Source organism: Akebia trifoliata, chromosome 5 (assembly GCF_017979445.1).
Source record: "Akebia trifoliata isolate Shusen 1 chromosome 5, ASM1797944v1, whole genome shotgun sequence".
NCBI lineage: Eukaryota > Viridiplantae > Streptophyta > Magnoliopsida > Ranunculales > Lardizabalaceae > Akebia > Akebia trifoliata.
This window is the reverse complement of record NC_141379.1, coordinates 21,814,612-21,823,491: the sequence shown is the minus strand read 5'-3', so window position 1 is coordinate 21,823,491 and position 8,880 is coordinate 21,814,612.

Genomic DNA, 8,880 nt, shown 5'->3' with positions numbered 1-8,880 from the left:
CCTTCCCTCCCTCTTTATTACTCTCAACAATTGCAGCGCAGCGCGTTCCCAACCTTCTCTTCTCCCCAACGTTTTCTTCGAATTAAGTCTGTTCGTTGTTGCAAACCTTATGTCATCTTCGTCTTCCCGATTTCCCTCTCTACCGATTGCAGCGGAAAAAACTCCCTACAATCATCTTCTCCCCCAGCCTCATCTAAGATTTGAAGGTCTCTCTCTAGCGATTGCAGCTGCAAATAGTTCTCCTTCAGCAATCGATTCCATCGACGAACATACCAAGATTAGTCTCTTTCCTTCTCTCCCTATCACTGATTTTTTTACTCTTTGATTAGGTTTTTGTTAAGGTCTCTGAGTCTATTTTCGCTATAAATTTGGTTTGTATTTCTTCAATTTCAACCAACCATTCGATTTAGACTTGGATGGATGTTTTTAAACCTAAAGTTTTCAGAATCGAAAGGGAATTAACACAAATTTCTTGATAAAACTGATGTGCGTGTGATGGGGTATTACATCTGTGAAATTGTTTAAAAATATGTTCTCTACTTGTTTGGAGCAGAAATTGTTTAAAAAAGGCAGATTTAAATCTGTCAATCTCTCCTCTATTACCTTTCTTTCTTTATCTTCTCTTTTTTTTATGTTTCAATATGTTTTTATTGGTGACTATGATGGTGTTTTGTGATTATTATGGTTAATATAATGAGTGTTTGTGATTTATTTACTACAATGGTGTTCTAAGTTATGTTAAAAATGTTGATCAAGCTGTAATGTAATAGATTAGTTACAGTGCTGCTATAGTTGACAGTAACACTTCTACTATATATTCAAATCGATAATCAAGCTCTAATAAGAGATCAGTGACATTACTGCTATAGTTGATAGTTACACTTCTATGCTATGTAAATTGATAATCAGACTCTAATGTACGATATTAGTGACTACTGACCCATGTTATAGGCTTTTTAGTTATCTTTATCAGTGTCGGTAAGGGATGGGAGACCACTACATATGTACTTTAGTATTTCTATTTAGTGCACTTCTATTCAATTCTATTGAGTTTAATATAGCTTCTATTATGCATTATATAGTGCTTTAATGTATGGGGCTTGAGAAACTTACTTTACTTCTTGAGCAACATTCCTACTGAACATTGAAAGATTTTATGCATTAAACGAATTGATTTTATTTATGCTCTATTTTGTCCTCAAAATGGTTAGAACCCGAGGAAGAAGATATTCAAACCCCGATGTACCTGGACCAAGTACCGAAGAACATGGGGAAGAATCAATTCCTGGAGGTCCAGTGGATGCTTCACTACTACGAACTTTTAGGACGCACAAAGCGTTCTTTATTTGGCAATCGCAAGTAAGTTCTTCATTAACTTTTCAATTAATTGATATAATTAGTTGTCAGGCAATTTGTTTTTCTTATGTTCGTCATGTAATCATTTGTAGGCAAGCGATGCCCTCACTATCTTTAATCATTCGAAGAAGTTGGATGATTGGGACTTCGAGATTGAGACACCGACTTTTCAACAAAAAGTTCAAGATTCGGGTCTTTTAAACCTTGCTAGGTTCAAATATCATTCTTTGAATAAGACGCTATTGACTGCCTTTATTGAGAGATGGCAGCCCGAAACCAATACCTTTCATCTCCCATTCGGTGAGATGACTGTTACTCTAGATGACGTAGACCAAATATTAGGTATTCCAATTACTGGTCAGTCAATCTTTTTGAGACCATTATTGGGTGAAGCGGCTAGACATTTAGTGGTTGAGACTTTGGATCTTCAACTAGAAGAGGTGGCGATTGAAATGCACCTTAATAGGGGCCACACGGTTTCTATGAATTGGTTGATTCAGAATTTTAAAGGGTACAGTTACACTGCAACCCAACAAGAATTAGATAGTGTGGTTAGAGGATATCTGTTATATGTTTTAGGATGCACAATCTTTGCTGATAAAACTGGGAAGACAGTATTTGCAAAATACCTTACATTATTACGGGACGTTCAAAAAGTCAAGGATTTCTCTTGGGGGACAGCTTTACTTGCAATTTTGTATAGACAACTAGGGTGCGCATCAAGAAAAGATGTGACACAGATAGCGGGATATCTTCCATTGCTGCAGGTATGCGTAGATTATATCTTGTTTTATTATTAATTTGATGTATTATTAATAACAAGTTTGTATTTTCATTTGCAGGCATGGATTTATGAGCATTTCCCACTATTCCAAGTGGGTTTGAATAATGATTGGAAGGTTGGTGACCCCCGTATAAAACGGTGGAAACCAACTTCTATAAATGTTGTTTCTACCGACGAACTTCAACGCCTACGTGAGACTATAGATGATATGATCAAGGAAGAGGTAAGCATTTTATAATTTTATCTATATAATAAGCTTGTAATTATGTTTAATCTAATTTATATGTTTGACAGGTGATCTGGGACCCATACAGGGAGGACAGACAATGCAATCCAATTAACCCAGTCACGTTCTACAATGGTTGTCTGAGGGCGGACAACGTCGTTGAACCTTACCACCCGGTGAGGTGTCTTCGACAGTTTGGCTATGTCCAAACTATCCCTCCCTACCCGATACGGCCGACCTACGAACAAAGGGGCCTCAATGTACTCGCGTATCGGGTAGAGTACAAATTTAGGGAGGAACACTGGAAGAATTGGCTCAAGCATGTCTTCAAATTCAAAACTTTGGGAGCAAATGTAATTTCTCCGTGGGATGCAGAATCGACTTACCAACAATGGTTCACAAACATTTCCCATACGATTGTCCAGAACCCGGACAATCGCATTGGACTTGTACATCGACAACATCAATCTTCCAGAACGTCGGTCCCCGAGGACGTGGCTAAAATGGTAATTTCATAGTCTATAGATATATATCTAATTTTACATATTTCAATCAAACTTGTGTCTTATTATTTACTCATTTTTGCAATATTAATTAGTACATATGTATGTGGGTTAGGTTGAGATGAGAAACAAAGCGTTGGGTTCTACTAAAGGAATCCATTTCCTTAGGGCCCAACCAAGAAGCGGAGACATTGTTGTTGCGCCAAAGGGAAGTGTACAAAATTCTACATCCACAACAACGGTCTCCATCTCCTCCAGTACCAGACGATGAAGTCCATTATGCAATGAACGAAAGAGCCCGAAAAGGAAAGGGGCCTGCCCAACCGAGTAGGAAAACTAAGAGGAGTTAGTTAGATTTGTTCTATTTTGCTTAATTTGTATTTTTATATGAATACAATGTCAGAAGGAATGACTCTTCTAACATTGTATAAAATACAATATGTTCTCATGTGACAATGATGCTTTTGGGGACATAGAATTTAGTACTTGTATTTCCAATGGATCCTCTATGAGACATAGGATGCACAATTTTATTGTAATAAGGTGTACATGCGAATCGTAGTGATATAATGCAGTTGTATTTGTTTTGTGTACCGAATGTGAAGATAAATGATGAGTTTCAATTATGATATGTATACATTGGTACTAAATTAAACCTTTTAATACTTACAGGTAATGTGGAAGAGGATGAGGGCGATCGTGACGTCAATATTAGTCAAAGAAAAATTGAAGGTGAGTCACTTTGATTGTTTAATAATCACAATATGATTTAAAAGTATTTTATAAATGTATAACTTTTCTTACGTGGTCCTTGTGATATGGAAAGTGAAACGAAAAATCCGAAAAGTTTGGGCATCACGACGACCCGGGAGTACCTCAGAGAACGACACATCAATACGAAGGAAAACATCCCAACGAAAAAAGGTGTCATTTCAAACTCAGGCTACAACGTTGGGCAGAGTTAAAAGAAATAGACGAAACACCAATAGATAAGTAATTGAGTCGTCGTCAGGTACACAAATATAAAATTCAATTTACTATGCCTTGTTGAATTATGAAAGATGGAGTCATTCAAATACTCATTGCTTCATATATTAAAGAAACATATAACTATCGTCTTTTAATTATAATATTCTTGCCATATTGTGTGTAGATTCAGATGTTTGAGATGTGTATAACTAGCAGACAAAACACAAAACTAAGGTATTGTTCTGACATTGCACCGTAACTCTATTGTTTTTATATAATCAATGTCAGTAGAGAAGATTAAAAGAATGATTTTTCTTAGACTCATATACTCAATCACTCATTGGGTGTAGCAACAATGACTTTGTTGGGAACTTAGATTTCTGATTTTTTTCCTGTGTGGGTTTGTGAGAATTTTGGGATTTTGGTTGTGTGTGTTGAGATCTGTATTTTGTTGTAATTTATTGAAGATTACTTTTAGATTTTTAGTAGAGGAGAAGAAAAATTGAAGAATACCCATTTCTTAATACTTGCTATCAATTAATTGTATCTTAACTATTACTTTCTTTTCTTACAACTGTGGTTGCTCTAATTTAGTCATTTGTTCATGTTTTAAAAACCATTGAAAATAAGATTTAGTCATTTGACAAATTCGAAATTCTCATGTGACATTAAGAGGCACTCCATTTAAATCAAATAAAGATAATTTGTTTCACTCATAGACATAGGTATTATTACTATACAAAGTGGATTTTGGATCCAATGTTGAAAATCATGCGTCTGACATTGAAGAATTTACTTCTGATCTAATGTCAGAAGGTGCCTTCTGACATTGAAGAATTTACTTCTGATCTAATGTCAGAAGGTGCCTTCTGAAATTGAAAATTTTACTTCTGATCTAATGTCAGAAGGTGCCTTCTGACATTGAAGAATTTACTTCTGATCTAATGTCAGAAGGTGTCTTTTGACATTGTCTATAGTACTTTTGATCTAATGTCAGAAGGTGCATTCTGACATTAAAGAATTTACTTTTGATATAATGTCAGAAGGTGTCTTTTGACATTGTCTATAGTACTTTTGATCTAATGTCAGAAGGTGCATTCTGACATTAAAGAATTTACTTTTGATATAATGTCAGAAGGCACCTTCTGACATTGTCTAAAATGCTTCTGATCTAATGTCAGAAGGAACCTTTTGACATTTTCTATAGTACTTCTGATCTAATGTCAGAAGGTGCCTTCTGACATTGTCTATAATACGTCTGATATAATGTCAGAAGGTGCCTTCTGACATTGAAGATTTACTTCTGATCTAATGTCAAGAGGCACCTTTTGACATTGTCTATAGTACTTCTGATCTAATGTCAAAAGGCGACTTATAAACTTTTTAAAATTAAAAAATTATATATATAATATATATATATAGGATCCCGTTCAGGCCAACAGTTTGGCAAACATTTGGCAAACACTTTTTCAAAACATGGGTTAGAGGTCTTGAAATGGGCTGATTTTTGGTGAGGATGATCTCTACGGTGAGGAGATCATCCTCACCAAAAATCAGCTCATTCCAAAACTTCTAGCCCCAGTTTACAAGTTGAAAAATCGTGAACCGTCCATTTTTTATAAATCATTTTTGATGGGGTTAGAAATTTTGGAATGGGCTGATTTTTGGTGATGATGATCTCCGCACCGTAGAGATCATCCTCACAAAAATCCCCATTCTAAGACCTCTAACTCATGTTTTGAAAAATGTGTTTGCCAAACTGTTGGCCATTGAACGCTACCCATATCTTATATATATACGTATGATCTAATATCTAATATCGAAAGGCTCTTTCATACATTGACTAAAATACATGACTTGATAATAACATAAAATAGTGTTATTTGCCAATTGTTAGAACTCACTCATCTTATTAATTAATAAAGTTATTTTTATAAGTGAACTGACTCATCTTCTTTAATTGTTTGATGCAGATTTGTACTATGTGGATGCTCAACTTTAATTTTTATATATAACTATTGTTTATACTTCTACGTGGGAAACAACATGAGTGGATTCATGCACGTATAGTTGTTTATATTTGCTACAATGTACTTATAATACATTTCTTTTGTATGCTTGACTATAATACTTCTGATTGGCTAAATATTTGTTATATAGATGTGTTATGTATATACCATTCTGGGTTTGATTATACAGATTAACATGAGTGGATTCATGCACATATACTTGTTTATATTTACTACAATGTGCTTATACTACATTTCTTTTGTATGCTTGACTATAATACTTCTGATCGGTTAAATGTTTGTTATACGGATGTGTTATGTACCATTCTGGGTTCGATTATACAGGTATTATGTTTATCAGGAAAATTTCATATGTCCATATTTAAGAGGAGATGCTGCTGAAATTTTTATAGAATCAAAAGTATTTTATAGGATTATAGATTATAAAATTCAAAAATTATAATTATAAATTTATTATATATATATATACATAACATATGATCTAATGTCGAAAGTCTCCTTCGTACATTGACAAAATACATGACTTGATAACTACATGAAATTGTGTTATTTGCCACTTGTTAGAACTCACTCATCTTATTAATTAATAAAGTTATTTTATAAGTGAACTGACTCATCTTCTTTTATTGTTTGATGCAGATTTGTACTATGTGGATGCTCAACTTCAATTTGCATATATAACTATTGTTTATACTTCTACGTGGGATCAAACATGAGTGGATTCATGCACACATACTTGTTTATATTGCTACAATATGCTTATACTACATTTCCTTTGTATTCTTGAGACCATGGGAAAGAGTTCTTTAGTGCTTTTGATAATATTTATTAATTGTACTTTATAATGATTACTGCCTTTAATGAAGAAAAAATATGTAACTTTTTTCATATATGACAATATTTTTGGGTATAATGGGAATGGAAAACATTCTTTGCATATACCTTTAGGGATTACAGGCATATATATATATATGGCGTTTAGTTTTACATGGTTAGAAGTTTCGGAATGCGCTGATTTTTGGTGAGGATGATCTCTATGGTGAGGAGATCATCCTCACCAAAAATCAACTCATTCAAAACTTCTAACCCCATCAAAATTGATTTACAAAAAATGGACGATACAATTTTTCAACGTGTAAACATGGGGCTAAACATTTCATGGGCTGATTTTTGGAGGATGATCTTCTAATCATAGAGATCATTCTCACCAAAAATCAGCTCATTCCAAAATTCTAACCCATGTAGGACAAAAAAGTTTGTTAAGTGTGTGGTAAAACTTATGCTGAACATTCCCATATATATATATATATATATATTCATGTGGCATATTCACTTACACAGTTTTAAATTGTACAAGGATTCAAACCTGGTTTGAAAGATTTATTTTTAAAGACTCTAAACTAATGTAACATTAGTTTTATGTTATGCATCATCTTTAAGTAACTTATCTTGAAGTTAATCCAAATAAAATAAAAAGAAAGGAACTCATGTCTCTTTTTCAAATTTGACAATAAAAGTTTGCAGTTGACAAAATTTTTCCCAAAAAATATTGAAAAACCTTCCAAATAAATTTGTAATTATTTTCTTCAATATTTATAGACTACTACAATGCATAGAAGGAGAGTTATGAGACTGAATGTTTAGAGTTATTCAATATTTAAATATAGATCAACTTTCCCTACTAACGAGTTGGACCCCAATTGTCCCACAAGTTCTTAGAAATTCTCAAATAGCCTATGGGCAACCCCACATAAGTTGATGGAAAACACAATTAATTTTTTGTAATATCTAATACCATCTTAAATAATTTTCCATGGAATGTCATACTTTTGCCACTGAAAATCAACAATTGATCTATCGGGTAGGCATTGAACAAAATGAAGATGAATAGTCTACCCCTCTTTACTATCCAATATATAATAAGACACGTGTACATTTTTCAAGATAAAATGCATAATAATATATTAATTGGTCTAACCAGTCCTTTAAATGGACTTACAAGGGACTATTTTGACCATCTATTACAAATCTTAAAACAAATATGTGTAGATTAATATACATATAAAAAATTGTTATAATGATAACTACAACAGTACCCCTCATTCCGCTTCACGTTGTATTGGTAACTTGGGTAATAGATTAGATGATCAAAGAATAACCTTTAAAATGCACCTATATATCCCTGGTCTCCTTGGCTCTTGCCTTAGAAAATAAAATAAATGGTCATATTTGCATGTTTTGGAATTTGCCATTACAATAAATAACGCGAGTCATATAAATTGCGTTAATGTTTGCATTTAAACTTGAAGATATACAAAGTATTTCACTAGAAGCTATAAAAGATTTGTATACCAAAGAGACTAAAAAATTTCTCGAAATGTACAAAGGGATCTTATATGAGAAATGATCATCTTTCTATTGTACCTGAGATGTTTATATAAATCACTTTTATATAAAAAATAATTTTTTTTAAATGTATTTTTAGAAAGATACTTGTTGCCTTTTTTCAGGCATGGAGCTACATGTTCCAATTTTATCAAAAAATTCACAAATTTCAATTACCTAAACCAATGTGTCATAGATGTCAACTCAAGTCATTCACTCAGATTTACACAGATCGTTGAAAATACTTTTTTCCTGAGAATTTATAAAATAATCAATGTGTCACTGATGTCAAGTCAAGTAATTCACTCACTTAGATTTACACATCTTTCCAAAATTTAATTTCTTGAAATTTTACAAAAGAATCAATGTGTCACAAATATCAAGTCAAGTCATTCAATCACTTAGATTTACACAAATCTTTTGTAAAAATAATTTTGCCAAACTAAACAAAATATTTAATGTGTCACGGATGTCAAGTCAAGTCATTATATCTTATTTTTTATATTATTCACGTATTGAATAAAATAAGGCTTTACAATAAACGAGCCTAAGATTCTATAAATAGGAAGGTGTTTTTACCTAAAAAATACAAACGCCTTCGGAGTTGTTTTTACAAAGGAATATGAG